The sequence below is a fragment of the Pongo pygmaeus genome, chromosome 2 (genome assembly GCF_028885625.2).
Source record: "Pongo pygmaeus isolate AG05252 chromosome 2, NHGRI_mPonPyg2-v2.0_pri, whole genome shotgun sequence".
NCBI classification, from domain to species: Eukaryota; Metazoa; Chordata; class Mammalia; order Primates; family Hominidae; genus Pongo; species Pongo pygmaeus.
Window position 1 is genome coordinate 138,925,633 of NC_085930.1, and position 19,449 is coordinate 138,945,081.

The 19,449-nt window shown below is 38.4% G+C and overlaps 1 pseudogene; it reads left to right on the forward strand.

Moving 5' to 3' along the window:
* Window positions 1-4,556: 4,556 nt before the first annotated feature.
* LOC129032923 (ATP synthase F(0) complex subunit C2, mitochondrial-like) lies at window positions 4,557-18,298 on the forward strand (annotated as a pseudogene).
* The last annotated feature ends 1,151 nt before the right edge of the window (window positions 18,299-19,449 follow it).

Consider the following 19,449-nt stretch of genomic DNA (forward strand, 5'->3'; position numbering starts at 1 on the left):
CAAAAGATCTTTTCAGGACATGAAGGCACACAGGTGTGTAGTCTCTGTAAACCAGCAAGAACCAGTCCATGGCTGGTGGTCTTCTCATCAGGAGAAAGTTACTGAAATCAGCCTCTTGTCCAGTCAAAGCTGTTTCTGGTTGGTGGAACAGGGGTTCAGTGAATCAGCATCTGTGAGCTGGATGAGTTGTAATTGTTTTAATACTGTTTATCTGGAGGCCAGTGCTTGTTTAGCTGCTAGAGAAAAAGAGAAACCTTGTGGCAGTTAGAATATAGTTGATTCTTTAAGTGCAGGAGTGTGTGACTTAACCCTTTGCCTGGCATGGTCTTAGGTCCTGTTTATAAATTGGTATCTTATTGCCATGAAAAGTCTCCTCTGTCAGTCTTATGATCCCTATTTTAACATTAATGCTGGTCAGTTGTGTCTAAACTCTAAAAGGGAGGAGGTATAACCAGGCATGTCTGACTTTCCGTCCCGTCATGGCTGGGAATACAGTTTTAAGGTATTTCTGGGGTTCCCTTTGCCAAGAGAGTCCATTCAGCCGATAGGGGCTTAGGATTTTAAAGTTTACCCATCCTTGGAACATTCATGAGATCCAACTGCAGTTCTCCCTGTGTTTACTAGGTGGCGGTATAACCCTTTCACGGAGCTCCTCTGACTCTCAGCATAAACCTTATACTCCACAAATTCCGAGGTAGCAACAATATAGCCAAGGGCAGAAACAATTGTCTATTGTTTCAATATTCATACCGACTCTTGTATACACAGTTTATAAAGCACTTTCCCATGTTATGTCATGTATTTGCCCAGCCCCACCACTAAATCTTGGGTGTTGGCATTGTTCGTCCCCTTTTTGGGATAAAGAAACTATCTTACAGAAGTGATGTGGCTTGGCTCAGACCCGTAACAGCAACTGGCCTTGAACTCCTTTTTATCCTGAGACTAGGGCTCCTTGAGCTATACTGCATTTGTTCCAAACCGTTAGCTGCCGCCAAAGAATTCTGAAAGTCAGAGCTACAGGGGTGGGAGGATGGGCTTGATTTCTGCCTCAGATTCCCTGCTCTTCCATCTGTTGCCCCCCCACCCCCCCACCCCAGCCCCCCACCCCCCCCACCCCCCACCCCCCCCACCCCCCCACCCCCCCACCACCACAACCCACCCCCCCACCCCACCTGACCCCCACTCCCCACCTCCCCACCCCACCCCCACTCCCCACCCCCCTCACCCCACCCCACACCACCCCACCCCACCTGACCCCCACTCCCCACCTCCCCACCCCACCCCACCACCCCACCCCACCCCACCCCCACTCCCCACCCCCCTCACCCCACCCCACCCCACCCCACTCCACCCCATCACCCCCCACCCCTGTGGTTCTGGCCTGGGTGGAAGTAGGAATGGACTGAAAGAGAAGTTGAACGGCAGTGCAGGTCAGTTGTTATGGCAGCCTCAGCCAACCCCGCAGGGATCTCTGGACCTAAGTGGGCTTGTGTGAGTTACCCCAGTGTGGGCTAACTTGGCTGGGTCTGTATCCCCTGCCTCCATCACCCAGAAGGGCACACCTGCGGAGGAGGCAGCTCTGAAACTGTGGCAGACTCTAAAGTCGACCAGCTGAAGCCTTTCTGCTCACAGCACTCCTAGCAGGTGGGGCAACAAGTTCTTCCTTGAAGCAGGAACTGCAGAGCACAAACCACACTCATCATAGTTCCTTTACCTGGAATGTCCTTTTGCATTGTTTTCAAATTTCCCTAGCTTCCAAAATCCAACAGGACACAATGAAAATAATTTGTGCAAGTTCTCAGAGATCTAGCCTTTGCATTCATCTCTAGCCTCACCTATGGTGGCGGTTGTTCTGACCCTCCAACTTTTCATTTGAGCAATACCATTTCCTGGAAATGCCATATTCCATTCACCTATGCTGTTGCCCTTGGTGATACTTTTGTGGGAAATGCCTTTATTTAACTTATTTACAAATGTTTAATAGGCATCTATTATGTACCATATCCATTATGTGTGTCAAAACCCAGCTCAGCTCTCATTGCCTCTCAGGAAAACATCTCCCATTGCCCCCTTTCAAGAAAGAATTAATCAGTAGCTCCTATAGGCTGCCTTGTATACCCTTATCTTTTTGCCCTTTTCCCTCTATTTCACACCATTTGCCAATTAGTCTCCTTATTAGGCCATGAGCCTCTTCATCTTGGAATCCCCTGCCCAGGACAGGGCCTGATGCTTCTCCCTTTAGTTCTGATATTTAAACTCCCTGCCAGTTTTCAGACTGTTAGAAATGCCCCACAGCCACCCCAACAGTTGGTTGCCTTCTATATCTCTTGCTCTAGGACAACTTTTTGCTTTGTAATTCTGCATTTATTTTTGTTCTGCATTTGTTTCAGACACCAGGGCATCTGCCTCCATCAGTCAATTGTAAAAAGGTTCATGTGTTTTTAAATTCCTCCTTGGATCTGTTATTTCGTTAATTATAACCTTGCACTGCTTTGGGGATATTAATTTATCTGATGAAAGAATTGAGACCCAGAAAAGTCAAGTGGCATCAAATCTTACACCATGATTCAATTGGTAGCCTAAAATTAGAGTTAAAATGTGTTTTGAACTGATTTGGCATCTGCTTGGTTCGCTCTGCAAAGTTTAAGGGTTTTAATCATTATGTGAATTGACTGCTTTGCGCTTTTAAACATGTAGTGGAGTTCACTGATCCTAGAAAAGTGGAGGGTTTGCGATTGGTAGGCTCAGAACTTGGTTCCCAGCCATGTATCAAAATGTATAAATGCATACAGGGATTTTCCCCGAGCTCTCCTGAGTGGAGATCATGCTGACTGTGTACTGTTTATGGTTCTTCCTTTAATTTCTGACCTCTTGTGATCTCATGGTGGGTTCTTCCTTTAACTTTTGAATAATCTCAAAGGTATATTTCTAATAAAGCTGGAGGGTCAATGTTGGGATTACAGTGTTATGGGAAATACCAAGACTGGGGCATGTGAATTCAGCATCTGGTTCCCTCCGCAGCTTTCCTGGTGACTTCATAGAAGATACTCTATTTTTTTGGGCTTTGGTCTTTTCTGTCTGAGGAGACTGGAGAGGAGAGAAACATTACTTGCACCTTTATAGTCTCTCTAAATTCTGCAAACAAAAGCATTCCTTCTTTAGCTAATCTCTTAGGAAGCTAAAAGATGCAAACCCAGCTGAGGACAGGAGAACCACCCAGCTGAACCCAACCCAAATTTATGACCCACAGAATACTGAGCTAAATGAATGGCTGTTGTTTTAAAACACTAAGTTTTGGGGTAATTATTAATTGCAAAAAGTTGTGATTGGGCTTGCTCATGTGTCTAGTCAGCTACCAGTCTGTTGGTCAGTTGGCTGGCCTAGGGTCAATTCCTAATGATTAAAAAAAATAAAAATTGTATATTTGTATTCATGTAATAATATAGCCTCAAAATACTTAAAACACCAACACAATTAGATTAGAGAAAACATTTAGAAGCAGAATAATTGGAAAGGAAGATGTAATATAGTTTCTATTCATACACAATATGAATATATATCTAGAAAAGTAAAACATTCCAAGATAACAGCAATGTTACAGAAAGAATCTTCTCCATCAGCCTGGAGCCTGTGGTGATCATTCAACAGCTGACCATGATGGACACAAAATATGATTGAGAAAGAAACCTTTGTTTTTGTAATCCACCAAAATTAGGGGGTTGTTACTGAAGCATTTCCAGGCCTGTCCCCAGAGATACAGATATAGAGAAATGGGAACCCTCAAACATGGCTTTTGGAAGCAAATATTAGAAAATGTTTTGGCATTTTCTAGTAAAATTAAAAATTTAAGTACTATGAACCAGCAATTTTACTCGTAAGCATATTCCCTGAAAACTCATTTGCTTGATGACCAAGATACAACCACATTCATGAATGATGTTCACAGCAGCATTTTTTAAAAAAAACCCAAGTTGTAAACAACCCACGTGTTCATTAAGAGTGAAATATGTAGGCTGGGCGTGGTTGCTCATGCCTGTAATCCCAGCACTTTGGGAGGCCAAGGTGGGCAGATCACTCGTGGTCAGGAGTTTGGACCAGCCTTGTCAATATGGTGATACCCCATCTCTACTAAAAATACAAAAATTAGCCAGGCATGTTGGTGGGTGCCTGTAATCCCTGCTACTTGGGAGGCTGAGGCAGGAGAATCACTTGAACCTGGGAGGTGGAGGTTGCAGTGAGCCAAGATTGTGCACTGCATTCCAGCCTGGGTGACAGAGTGAGACCTTGTCTCAACAAACGGAAAACAAACAAACAAACAAAAGAGTGAAATGTGTGAATATGCTGTAGTACATTAAAATAAGGTGTACAACAATGAAAATGAATAAATGAAATTGAATTAAGATTACGCCACATTGACTAAATCTTAAAAGCATATATTTGAGAAAGACACAGAAGTATGCATACAGTAGGATTTCATTTATCTAAGCTCCAAAATAAGGCAAAATTAAAATTATATTGTTATCCTTTATGTGGTAAAACTAGAAAAAAATCCAAATATGTGGTCACCGTTGAAGTCAGGACAGAAACATGGTAGACGCCGTGATGTGTTGCCTACATCCCACTTCAGGAATGAAGAATTTGTTCTTCAGCTGCTGTGAGTGCTGCTGGAAGGTGACTCTCGGAGGTCAGTCCTCATTGAGAATTTCCTCAGAGGAAGAGAAATTTACCTTCCATGGGCAGACGCATCCAGTGACTGGTCAACACTGAGTTATAAAATCCCAGCCCAACAACTTGGGATAACTCTGCAGGCCATCCCAGAGCTGCTTATGGGGTTCACTGAGGCCTTCCACTGGACTGCACCACAGCCCAACTTCTCTCGCTGCCTAATTTTGCTCTTTTCTTCATTCCACAGGTGTTGACTTTAAAGACACTCCCATATAAATGTCCTACATGCTAGTCTCTGTTTCAGAGACTGTTTTCTGGGAACTCCAGTCTGTAATCCTCTTGTGGAGGGAGGTGGCTAGGACCAGGAAGGAAAACACGAATGATGAGAATGTTCTATTCTTCTGTCGAAGTTGTATTTTCACAGGTGTTCACTTTGTATGTATTCATTAATGCGTATATTTATATTTTATGCTGTTGATTTATGTTTCATGCATCATAGTAATCCAGAAATTCCTCAGAAACACAAATCCAGGACAAGTGAGCTGATGTCACCCTCATATGACCCCTGATTCAGGAAAATAAAACATATTCTTTTAAGATATGTGTCAGCCTGAGTGAATCTCCTTTTTTTGGAAGGGGGAGGAGGCTCTTCATTATGCATCTATGAGTGGACACATTTTAAAAGCATATTTTTTCATTATTCAGAATGTAGCAATTTTGTCAGAATTCCTTCTGTCAGGAAAAGAAAATTCCAGACTGGTTCCTGGTCTTGCCTTCTTAATCACTTTCCTCAGGGAAAACTGAAAAGTGATCTCAGAATGTTGGTCTCATTTTAATCCCGTGGTCCTTTGGACATAATTTTGTTTTGACTCAGAACTGTACAGGGGCTTAAAGAGAAACTTATAAGTGTATATGTAAGAGGTGATATATAGCTATTCTGTCAATGTGTATTTACTAAGCACCTACTATGTGCTAAGAACTCTTCTAGTAGCTCAGGAAATGGCAGTGAAGAGTAACAGTAATAAAAAAAAAAAAAACCCTGCCCTCATGGAGTTTACATATTAAGAGCACAGCTGGGGATCTTAGAGATAGTACCACAGTAAACAAGTAAATTATCCAGTGTGTTATAAAGTGAAAACACTATGAAATAAAAATGAAAGTATAGCAAGGTAAGGGTACCTGGAGTGCCAGCGGGGAGGTTTGGGCAAGTATTAAAAATATGGCCAGGGCTTGCCAATGAGGGGCTGACACTTGAGCAAAGATTTGAAGGAGGCAAAGGAAAAGCTTGTCCTTGAAAGGCTATGTAGATATCAGGGACAAGGTCATTCCAGGCAGAGGCAACAGCTAACACAAACAAAGGCTGTGGCCGGGCATGGTGGCTCACGCCTGTAAACCCAGCATTTTAGGAGGTCGAGGTGGGCAGATCACGAGGTCAGGGGTTCGAGACCAGCCTGGCCAACATGGTGAAACCCTGGCTCTACTAAAAGTACAAAAGTTAGCTGGGCATAGTGGCAGGCACCTGTAATCCCAGCTACTCAGGAGGCTGAGACAGGAGAATTGCTTGAACCTGGGAGGCAGATATTGCAGTGAGATGAGAATGTATCATTACACTCCAGCCTGGGCAACAAGAGTGAGAGTCCATCTCAAAAAAAAAAAAAAAAAAAAAAGAGAAAGAAAGGCTGCAAGGTGGAAATGTACCTGGTTTGTTTGAGGAACAGCAATGATGATGCCAGTATGCATGAAGTGGTATGAAAAAGTGAGTCAAAGAAATGAAGTTAAAGAGGAATTGAGGAGGAGAATCATATTGGATATGGCCTTATGAAGGATTATGTTTAAGTTATCTATTGCTATGTAACAAATTATTCCAAAATTTATGGCTTAACTCAATGAAAACACTTTGTTCACTAATCTGTGATTTGGGCACAGCTCAGTGGGAAAGTATATCTCTACTTTCCTCAGCATCCGTGAGTATGGCTTGAAGATTGGGGCTGGTATCATCCCTAAGGCTTCCTCACATGTCTGGTGGTTGATGTTGGTTGGGACTTCAGCTGGGGCTGTGGCCAGACCACCTATATGTAAACTTTCCATGTGGTCTGGGTTTCCTCACAATATAGTAGTGGAGTTCCATGAGCCTCGAGAGAGAGACAGAGCCAGCTTTTGAAGTCATGCTCCGTCACTTCCATCCCATTCTAGTCATTAGAAATGAGTCACTGGTCGCTGAGGCTGGTCCCTAAGCAAGGTGAGGGAGATTCAGCTCCACCTTGAAGTGTGAGGAGTATCCCAAAGTTTGCAGATATGTTTTAAAACTACCTTTTAAAAAGTTCTCCAGATTTTATTTTGAGTATAGTCCGTTGCAGGGTTTTGATAGAGGAGTGAGATGATTTGATTCATGTTTTAAAATATTACTCTGCTGTAGTGCTGTCAATAGAATACAAGCCTGCAAAGGTGGCAGTGGGGAGATGAATTAAGATGCAAGAGATAATGATGGCTTGGATATCATGGGTAAGAAATGGTGATATTTTAGATATATTTTGAACTTAGAGCCAATATTGACAGATCGAATGTGGGATATGAAAGAAAAACAAGAGTCAAAGATGCCAGAAAGGCTTTTAGCACAATCAGCTTAAAGGATGAAGATGTTGTCAACTGAAATACGAGACAGTTGTGAGTAGAGCAGGTCTGACGAGTTGTTAAAGACCAAGAGTTCAGCTTTGGAAATGTTGAGCTTGAGACAGCAATTGGACATGCGGCTGGGGATGTTGAGTAAGCAGCTGGATATGTGAGTCTGGAATTTAGAAAAAGGCCGGGGCCAGAAATATGTATTTTAAAGTCATTAGACTATAGATACTATTTAAAGTTCTGAGATTGGATAAGATTCCCAAGTGAACGAATGCAGAGAGAAAAGAGAAGAGGACAGAGGACTGATTCCTGGAGCACTCCAGCATTTAGAGGAGAAGCCAGGGAAAAGAGGAGAAACCAGGGAAAGAGACCAAGACAAAGGGACCAGAGCACTAGGAGGAAAATCAAGATGTTGTGATGTCCTTCCTGGAAGCGCCGAGAGAAGAAAGTGCACTGAGGAGGAAGAAGTCTTGGCAAGCCTGTTTTTATTATAGTTTTTTTATTATGAGTATTGTAATCATCTTTGTAGCTTTGGGGAGTGTTATTTTGGCTTCTTTTTCTATAAACTATTTATATCTTTTAAGTCATAAAAGATGTGTTGGTTATCTTTTACTGATTTTAGGATCTCTTTGCAAATAAAGAAAATTATCTGTCATATGTGCTACTGATATTTTTTATAGTTTGTCATTAGTATTTAGACATGGTTTAACATATGTGTATATTATATAAAATATATACTATAGTACTCTCTCTATATACATATAGTACTCTCTCTCTCTCTGTCTATATATATATATACATATATATATCTTTAAAGTAATAAAATTACATGAATTATATTTGTAACTATCACTTGCCTTAACAGCAAGAGCTCTCCCCGATCCACATTCTATCCCAGGAATCTTCAAAGTTGGCTGTGGGAGGAGGATCCTCCGGCTGATAGGATGGTTGACAAACAGAACAAACTCTATTTCTCGGGCTTTGTCTTCCTTTCTTACTGCCTCTTTTACTCACTGCCACCACCTTGTCTCCTTCGGTTTTAACCATCCCAACCCTACTCCACTATGAAGTTTAGAAAGCTGAAAGCTGAATTTCCCAGACTGCCTTGTAGCTAAGGAGGCCTTGTGACTGAGTTATGGCTAATGAAAAGCAGGTGGGAGACTGCTGGTGCTGTATTTCCATTTTCTTGTCTGTTTTTTAACCTACAATATAGACATGAGCCTGGAGATCCAGGAAGCTTCACTAAGGATGGCAGAAAGATGGAAGGAGTCTAGAGTCTTGAGGGCATAGACTTTCAGTCTACCTGCCTTGGTCTGCCTGTCTCAGACTTCTTGTCATGTAAGACAAATTACTTGTTTGGGCCATTGTTTATCAAGTTTTCTGGAAATAGCAACCCAGCAGTACCCTAACTGATACGTAGGCATTCAAAGCTCCTCCTTTAAATCGCTAGCTCAATTGTAGAAAGGCCCTTCCTCCCCTGTGCTTTAGTCAAGATTCTTTTGGAAGTGACAGAAGTGAAACTCAAAACAGGGCAATAAAAATTTGTTGGCTCATGCATCCTTCTTAGGAAATGTATACAGTTGTGCTTCTGGAATGAGAAACTCATATACTGACTAAACTCTATATTTCTATGTTTAATTCTCTTTCTCTCTGTGGGTCAGTTTCAGTTTTTCAGCCCAGATATTTCTAGGAGTCTTGACCACCATCGTGACAGTTCCTTGGTCACTTCTGCCCAGCTAAGCCACCAGAAAATAAGGATCAGAGGGCTGGGGACTTTCTCACTCTCAGGTCCCCTCCACCTGGTGGATGACGTCCAAAATCTGCCACTAAGAAATCTCTTCTTTGACACTTTGAACAATCAAAATTAGAGTCTCCCCTGGATGTTACCTTGGTAATCCCCTCTCAGTCCTGATTTTCTGTCAGAAAGACTTCCACTCTTCAGTTACACCTATAAGAGGGTAGCTTTTATCTTGAAATATTATGAGCACATCTTAAAAATATATAAACATTCCTACAAATGTAACTATATATTTAGGTGTGAGGAAAAGAGAAGAGGAGGTTATTTTCTCATGGGTGTTACCCCCACCGCCCCTGTTCCAAATTATGTGCGAACGTACCTTCAAAAGGAAAACCACAAAACTCAAACCAATTGTCATAAATTAATTAAAGTTGTCATAAATTAATTAAAGTTCAAGAGAACTCACAAGAGTTATGTAAGTCACAATGTGATTGGATTCAGGTTAGGGAAAGAATGGTTGAATTTCAAGAACTTCTCGGATTTCTCCATCTTTCCTACATACAGAATGATGGCAAAGAAGGAAAACAGAAAGGAATGTTACGCTACAAATCACCATAACTTAAGAAATAAATACATTTATGCAAAAGGAGATGGTAGAGGCCTTCCAGTTAAGTATTGCAGAATCAGGATAAGCCAACTTTATTCTCCCTTCTGAAACAACAAAAAGAGCAGAGACCATATGAGAAGAAAATCTCAACCCACAATCAATGAAGAATAGCTGCCAAATGCAGTGAAATTTAGACCATTCTTTTAAATTGCAATTGTTTATCCTCTACCACTCCTGATTCCTCCTTTCTGCACTTCTCCCCAATATATTTATCAATTTTTATAATTTATGACATTATTTTTTATAGTCTCTCCCCCTCTCCCTGCTCCCAACAAGACAAATTCAGCAAGGGCAGAGATATTTTTTCTTTTGTTTACTGATGTATTTTGAAGGCTTAGAACAGTACCTGCAATGTGGTGTCCACTAAACACATATTTTTTGAATAAATGAAGTTGCTTCTTCAGACTCCACCAGTGCATAGAATTCTCCATGTGTAGGTGGTTAATGAGGGTACAAGCTGTCAATCTCTTACCTTGGAACAGATGGTTTACTGGAATATCCCTGAGCCCCATTTAATATTAAAAAGCAGTAAGAAAGTTCATATGTAAAGAGTAGCAGAGATGCCATCTCATGAGAGTCAAGCTATGGTAGGGTAGAGGAGAAATGTTGTGGGGCAAGGTCATTTGAAGAGGAGTAGGCACAAAGTCACTACATGAAGAATCTGGGATATTGGCCTCATGGAGTCCCACGTCTAACTCCAAAAGACAGAGCTTCAGAGAAGAAAGTTGGTGGGAGAATATTTTGAGGCAACAGATCTAGACCCTATTTGCCAGCTGGGCCAGCTCACCTAGACTGATGTCTGTTACCATACACTATTCTTCAGCAAGCAGCTGACCAAGAAAAACTAGCTCCCATTAAAATATAAACAATAATTTAAAAAACCAGCCAGAAACTATGACAAAAATATTAAAAGATAAAAATTAAGAAACTCACTATAACAAGAACACCGAAATAATTATTTTACAAAGCATGAGAAAATATTGAATACTTTCCTTGAATTAAAATAAGATACATTAAAAGAAATACGTCTCTTTGCACCAAGAGCTCAAAGAATACAGACAAGTGTACAAATAAGATAATAACAAAAAAATTCTAGAAAGGGATTTTTAAAATGAACTGGAAGAGCCAGGAGAAAAAAATGAGAGGAGAGACTGAAGCTATTATATAAAAGATAACCATGTTAGAAATATCAATAAAAGGAGAAAAGGTAGTACCAAAAATACAGTTAGGAATATTGAGGATAGGTTTCAGAAAAATGAGCAAAATAAAATGGAGAAGCAAAAGAGCATTTAAAAGGATTACAGAGAAAATAATAGAAAAATAAAAAGGATTTTATTTATACCTAATTAGTATCCTTGAATAAGAGTAAAGAACAGAGAAAGTCAAATTGTCCTTCTTTGCAGATGACATAATCTTATATACAGAAAAATTAAAGATGCCACAAAAAGCCCTTATGACTGATTAATGAATTCAGTAAAGTTGCAGGATACAAAATCACTAGCATTTCTATACACCAATAATGAACTAGCTGAAAAAGAAGTCAAGAAAGTAATCGCATTTACATATCTACAAAAAACCCAAAGTACCCAAGAATAAATTTAATCAATTTATTGATTAAAATAAATCAATTTTACAGGCTCATGCCTGTAATCCCAGCACTTCGGGAGGCCAAGTGGGGTGCATCACTGAGGTCAGGAGTTCGAGACCAGCGTGGCCAACATCATGAAACCCCATCTCTACTAAAACTACAAAATAAGCCAAGCATGGTGCCGGCACTACTCGGGAGGCTAAGGCAGGAGAATTGCTTGACCCCGAGAGGTGGAGGTTGCAGTGAGCCGAGATTGTGCCACTGAACTCCAGCCTGAGCAACAGAGCAAGACTCATTCCCCCCCCATCCCCCCAAAAGGTGGAAGACCTCTACAATGAAAACTACAAAACACTAATAAATGATGCTGGTTTCTTCTGGTTTTCAGTTTCTTTTTGGTTTCGTTTTGGGGATTCCCCTCACTTTCTTTAAACTCAGGTATAGAATTAAAAGACTGTTAGTGAATTTCACCCAATATTTCTAGATAACTTTTTAGTGAGAGGTTTTTCCCTTCAGTATATCTAGCACATAATATTGATAGAAATGGAAATCTACCACATAGTATTTCTTTTCTCTGTTTAAAATTTAACTTTAATTTTTAATAAGTCTTTCCATGTACATAGATTAAAGAGTCAATTGATTCTACTGAGGTTACTATAGGAGATAAAATTTTCTTGCCTCTTGCCTCCCCAGTTCATGTGCTCTAAAGACAACCACACTTAACTCTTTCGTTTTTGTATAATATTCTCATGCATCTCTTTCTTGCTTTTCTAGTTTTAGATATTTTCTATAGAATTTCTTTAAAGGCTGTCTTAACCACATCTGCATTTCCCTTATCATCCTCCAAATAATTATATCTATTTAAATGAGATCAATGTTTACTGTTTATATTACTATGACTATGAAAATATTGTTCCTAACAGAGCCATGTTTTATACATTGTGTGCCATTTATTGTTTTCTTAGGAGTAATGGTCACTTCTATTTCTTGTTTTGTTTGACTGTCATTTATACATGCATCACCATTTCATTGCCAAATTTCGTAGGAAGTGTAACTCTCCTTTCACTTTATTAAATATGTGAGCTATTCTATCAGGTTTGTCTCTCTTCCATCTCTCCTGAAGCCTTTCTGCTCTACTCAGGACTGCTCTTGCTGTATAGCTCTCTCCCTTCACCATCATACTGGGAATACTTTGGCTCTGTCTTATGTTGATGATCTGTTTTCTGGATTCCATGGCTTTCTATTTGTTAGTTTCTTCATGTGTTTTAATGGAATACATGCTTCAGCAGATTTTTTGGGACTATATTAACATCTAATGGCTTTATTTATGTGTTAGCTATTATAATAGCATTTCTATTTCCAGGAAGTGGTCTTATTTTCTTAATAATGGCTTTACTGAGACATAACTAACATGCCATATAATTCAGCTGTTTAAAGTATACAACTCAACAGTTTTCAGTACATTCACAGAGTTGTGCAACCATCACCACAATCGATTTTTGAACATTTAAATCAGAATCATCCAACCAAAAAAATCTGTACCCATTAGCAGCCACCCACCATTTCGTTCCAACTTCCCCACCCTCCTACCATGGGTAAACTTAAATCTACTCTTTGACTCGATAGTATATGTGGTGCTTTGTGAATGGTTTCTTTCACTTAGAATAATGTTTTCAAGATTCACCTGATTAAAATATGTATCAGTATTTTGTTACTTTTTACTGCTGAAGAATATTCCATTGAATGAGCATTATATTTTGTTTGTCAGTTTCCCAGTTGATGGACATATGGATTATTTCCACTTCTTGGATATTATGAATAATGTTGCTATGAACATTCATGAAAAGGTTTTTGTGTGGAACATATGTTTATTTTTCTTGGGTAGATATCTAGTGCTATGGTCTGAATGTTTGTGTCCCTCTCAAATTCATATGTTGAAACCTAATCACCAATGTGATGGTATTAGGAGGTGTGGACTTTGGGAGGTAATTGTCATGAGGGTAGAGCCCTCATGAATGGGATTAGTGCCCTAATAAAAGAGGCACCAGACAGCTGCCTTGCCTCCTCCACCATTTGAGAATGTAGTAAGAAAGCTCCACCTATGAACCAGAAAATTGTTCCTCACCAGACATCAAATCTGCTGGCACTTTGATCTTGGAATTCCCAGCCTTCAAAACTGTGGAAAATAAATTTCTGTTGTTTATAAGCCACCAAGTTTATTGTATCTTTTTAAATAGCGGATCAAACAAATTGAGACACTTAGGAATGAAATTGCTGGGTCATACAGAAACTCTGTCATGTGCTAAGTTGTGTCCTCTTCCAATTTATATGTTGGAGTCCTACTCCCTTGCACCTTAGAATGTGACTGTATTCGGAGACAGGATCTTTAAAGAGGTAATTAAAATAAATGAAGCCATTGGGATAGGTTCTAATCCAATATGACTGGTGCCCTTATAAGAAAGAAGATTAGAACACAGATAGATACAGAGAGAAGGCTATGTGTAGACACAGGGAGAAGACAGCCATCTGCAAGCCCAAGAGAGAGGTCTCAGAAGAAACCAACCCTGCTGGCACCTTGATCTCAGAATTCTAGCCTCCAGAATTTGAGAGTTGTTTATGACACTCAGTGTGTGGTGCTTTGTTATGGAAGACCCAGAAACTAATACTCTCCATCTAGGTTTAGCCTTTTGAGGAACTGCCAGACTATTTTCCAAAGCAGCTCTGTCCCAGGCAATCCCACCAGTAGTTTGCAAGGGTTCAATAGCTTGTCATTATCTGACTTTTTGGCATCCAGTGGGTGTAAAGTAGTATCTCATTGTGGTTTTAATGTGCATTTAGTTGATGGCTAATGACATCGATCATTTTTTCATGTACTTACTGACCATTTGTATATCTTCTTTGGAGAAATGTTTATTCAAATCCTTTGGCCATTTTTAATTGGGCTTTCTTTCCATGATTGGGTTATAAGAGTAAGAGGTGTTATGTATTTTAGATACAAGTCCCTTATCATAAACACGATTTGCAAATATTTTCTCCTATTCTGTGGGTGTCTTTTCACTCTTCTGATGGTGTCTTTTGTGGCACAAAAGTTTTAAATTTTTATAAAGTCCAATTTGTCTAGGTTTTTCTTTTGCTTCTTGTACTTTTGATGTTATGCCTAAGAAATCAGCCTATTCTAAGTTAATAAAAATCTAGACCTATATTAACTTCTAAGAATTTTATAATTTTTGCTCTTATGTCTATGACTTTGATCAGTTTGAGTGTATTTTTGCATGTATTTAATAGTATGAGGTAGGGGTCCAATTTTACTATTTTGCATGTGGACATCCAGTTGTTTTAACACTATTTGTTGAAAAGACTATCCTTTCGCCACTGAATTGTCCTGGCATTTTTGTTAAAAATAAATTTACCATAAATGAGAGGGTTTATTTATGGACTCTCAATTCTATTCCATTGATATATGTCTATCCTGATGCCAGTACCATACAGTCTCGATTACTGCCAGGTTAGAAACGAGGAAGTGCAAGCCCTCCAACTTTGTTCTTTTTCAAAATTGTTTTTGCTATTCTAGGTCTCTTGAATTATCATATATATTTTAGGATCAGCTCACCAATTACTGCAGAGGGGCCAGCTAGAATTTTGATGAGGATTGTGCTGAAACTATAGATTAATTTGGGGAGTATTTCCATTTTAATAAAATTAGATCATCCAATTGATGAACATGGGACCTCTTCCTATTATGTATTGATAATATTCAGACATACAATTGATCTTTTTTGTTTTCTTGAGACAGTGTCTGGCTTTGTCACCCAGGCTGGGGTACAATGGTGCAATCTCAGCTCATTGCAATCTCTGTCTCCTGGGCTCAAACCATCTTCCCCCTTCAGCCTCCCAAGTAGCTGGTACTACAGGTGCATACCACCATGCCTAGCTATTTGTGTGTGTGTATTTTTGGGAGATATGGGGTCTCGCCATATTGCCCAGGCTGGTCTTGAAACCCTGAGCTCAAGTGATCCTCCCACTTCAGCCTCCCAAAGTGCTGGGATTACAGGCATGAGCCACCACACCTGCCCTGATTTTTTATGTTGATCAGTTGAAATAATGAATCTATCTTTTACCCTGCAATGTTGCTGAACTAATTTATTATCTGATGATTTTTTTAGTGGATTCCTTAGGATTTTCTATACATAATATCATCTGCAAATATATATGGTTATCCTTCTTCTTTTCAAACTGAATGCTCTTTAAAAAAAAAAAAAATTCCTAATTGACCTGACTTGAACCTCCTGTACAAAGTTGAATGGAAGATGAAGGGGGAGCAGACATTCATGTCTCATTCCTGATCTTAGGAGAAAAGTTCTGTCTTTCACCATTAAGTATGTTAGTTAAGAGACTTTTGAAGATGCCCTTTATCAAGTTAAGGAAATCCCATCTTCTGCTTATTATTTGTTGCATATTTTCTTCATGAAGTACTGTCAAATTTTGTCAAATGTTTTTTCTGTATTTATTGAGATGCTCATGTAGCTTTTGTCCTTTATTCTATTGACATGCTGTATTACATTGATTCTTGGACGTTCAACCAACCTTAAATTGCTGGTATAGATCTTTCTCAGTAATGGTGTATAATCCTTTTCATATGTTGCTGAATTGGTTTGATAGTACTTTGCTGAGAATTTTTGCCATTGCACTAATAGAAGTTATCGATGTAAACTTTTATTTTCTTGTAATACGTTTGTCTGGTTTTGGTATTAGGGTAATACTGGGCTCATAGAATGAGTCAGAAAGTGTTCCCTCCTTTGGAAGAATTTGTGGAAAATTGATGTTAATTTATCTTTAGACATTTGGTATAATTCAAATGAAGCCATATGGGCCTGTTTTTATTTGTGGGAAGTTTTAAATGTCTAATTCAATCTATTGTTAAATCTATTCAGGATTTTTACTTCCTCTTGAGTCAGTTTGCAGTTTGTGTCTTCTAGGAATTTGCCCATTTCATTTATCTAATTTGTTAACATATAGTTACTGCTCATCATATCCCTTATAACCCTTTTTATTTCTGCAAGTTCAGTATTATGCTCTTTTACTTCTTATTTTAGGAATCTGTCGTGCCTCTTTTTTTCTTGGTCAGTCTAGCTTAAAGTTTGTTAATCTCTTTAAAGAACAATGTTCAGCTTCATTAGTTTTCTATATTGTTTCTGTATTCTACTTCATTAATTTTCATTATAGTCTTTACTATTTCCTTAATTTTACCAGTTTGAGTTTAGTTTATTCTTTTTTCCAGTGATTTGTATTGGAAGCTTAGGTTATAAATTTGAAACATTTCTTCTTCCTAAAGATAGGTTTTTACTACTATAAATTTCCTTCTAAGCATGGTGTTAGCTTCATTCCATAGTTTTGAAACGTTGTGCTTTTATTTTAATACATCTCTAAGTATTTTAAATTTTTTATTTCCCACATTGAATATTTAGAAGTCTGATGTTTAATTTCCATATATTTGTGAATGAAATTTTTTTCTGTATGTTTTTGATTTTCAATTTGATTTCTTTTTGGCTAGAGAATGCACTTTGTATGATTTTAACCCTCTTTAATTTATTGAGGTTTGCTTTATGGCCTAACACATGGTCTATTCTGGAGAATGTTCCTTATGAACTTAAGAAGAATGTGTACTTTGCTGTTATTTTGTGGATTATTGCACAGATGCATGTCAGGTATAGTTGGTTTACATTGTTGTTCAAGTCTCCTATTTTCTCATTCACCTTCTGTGTGGTTATTCTATTCATTATAGAAAGTGGAGTATTGAAATCTCCAACTATTATTGTTGAATTATCTATTTATTGAATCTGTCAGTTTTTACTTCATGAATTTGGGGGCTCTGTTATTAGGTACCTACATGTTTATAATTATTATACCTCTATAAATAATGACTCATCATTATAAAATGTATCTCTTTAGTAACAGTTTTCGTTTTAAAGTTGATTTTGTCTTATGTTAGTATTGCCACTTCAACTTTCTAATGGTTGTATCCTCTTTTATTGTTTTACTTTCCATGTATTTGTATGTTGGAATCTAAAATTAGTCTCCTATAAACAGGATAAAATTAATGATTTTTAAAAGTCCATGTTACCAAAGTCTGCCTCTTAATTGGAAGATTAATACATTTGTTTAATGTAATTATTATATAGTTGTTCTTTTTAAATATAATTTTCACTTATTATGGTTATTTTGCCAGAGAGTGGGTCTGCAGAGCTCTTCAGGCAGCTTTAACATTCCCTTTTATTTTTATAATTTTGTCCTTTCAAAATTTATTTACTGGGTCATTTGTAAATGCACATGGAAAAATTACCTTTTTCCACTACCTCACATCATGAACAAAAATCAAGTTCAGAGTTACAATTATAAAAAGAAAACAATGAGATTTTAGAAGAAAATGAAAAATATCCTCACGACCTTGGGGCAGGCAAAAAATTCTTGAACAAGATATAAAATGCATTAGCCATAAAGAAAAAAACTAATAAATTAGTTACATTAAAATTATGAAATTTGCTCTCTACCTTCTCTGCACTGAAAGCAACTGTGTTCCCATAGCCCCTCACCCCTAAAAATGTACACCTGCTCCAAGTGTGCCTACACCCACTCTTGGTCAAGAGTACCTCCCAGTTGCTGAGCTGCCTACTATCTGCAGTGGTGCTGAAATGACCAGAGACACTGACAGATGAGAGCCTCAGCAGCTTGGCAGTCTCACATCCCCTTATCTCACTTGTCCCTAGCTGCAGCTTCCAAACCAGTGCAATTTCAAGAGACATTGACACAGCAGCCAAGTTTATTGGAGTTGGGGCTGCTACAGTTGGGGTGGCTGGCTCTGGGGCTGGGATTGGTTGGGACTGTGTTTGGGAGCCTCATCATTGGTTATGCCAGGAACACTTCTCTGAAGCAACAGCTCTTCTATCCCATTCTGGGCTTTGCCCTCTGGGAGGTCATGGGGCTCTTTTGCCTGATGATTGCCTCTCTCATTCTTTTTGCCATGTGAAGGAGCCATCTCCACCTCCCATAGTTCTTTCTCCTATGTCTCATTGGCCCTGTATGTTCTTTTTTCCTATACATTCCCAGGTAGCCTGGGGAATGTGGTTGGCTCAGAGTTTGACAGAGGGAAGACAAATAAATACTGTATTAATAAGGTGAAAACAATTATGAATTTTAAGAAAGCCACATTGTAAGAGATGACAGTTGAAATACATACATCTGATAAAGGACTCAAATCCTGAGTGTACAAATAACTTATAAAAAACAAAAAGAGAAAGGCAAGCAATACAATAGAAAAAAGCAGAGGAAAGATTTGAATAAATACTTGATTAAAATAAGGACATCCAAATGGCAAATAAGAACATGAAAGGCACATAATTTTATTAATCATCAAAGAAATGCAAATAAAGTCATAAGCAATGTCATAGCCACTAGAATAGTTAAAATGAAAAAGGCAAAAGTACTAAGAGTTGGCAAAGATGTGTAATGACTGAAACATTCACATACTGTATGGAAGTGAAAATTGGTACAATCACCTAAGAAAACTTTTTGGCAGTACCTACTAAATAGAGAAATATATTATATTCTTCAATGAGGGGAACTAAGTGGCAAAGATGCCAATTATCACTACACTAATTTATAAATTCAAAAAAATAGCAAACAAAATATCAATGAGTTTTTTTTTTTTGAGTTTGGCAAAGCAATTTTATCTTTTGTCTGGAAGAATAAGTAATTCATGAATGAAAACAAAATATTGAAAGGAAGAACCACCAGTGGAGCACAGAAATGTTAGGCATTAAAATATACCACAAATATGTATTGAATAAAATAATAGATTATTCAGTCATTGTAAAGCATTTTCAAGAAAAGACCAAAGATTATATAGGAGTTAAATTTGTGGTTTCAAGTAAATGGGGAAGATTAAATTCTTTAATAAATAATGCTGAGTTAACTGGTTAAATACTTGGAAAAATTTAAGCCAGAGTCTAAACACTCTGCACGCACCAAAGTATTCCAGATGAATTAGTATTTAAATGTTCTTACAATATTAACAAAATAATAGATGCAGAAAAGGCCTTTGACAAAATTCAACAGCCCTTCATGCTAAAAACTCTCAATAAATTCGGTATTGATGGGACATATCTCAAAATAATAAGA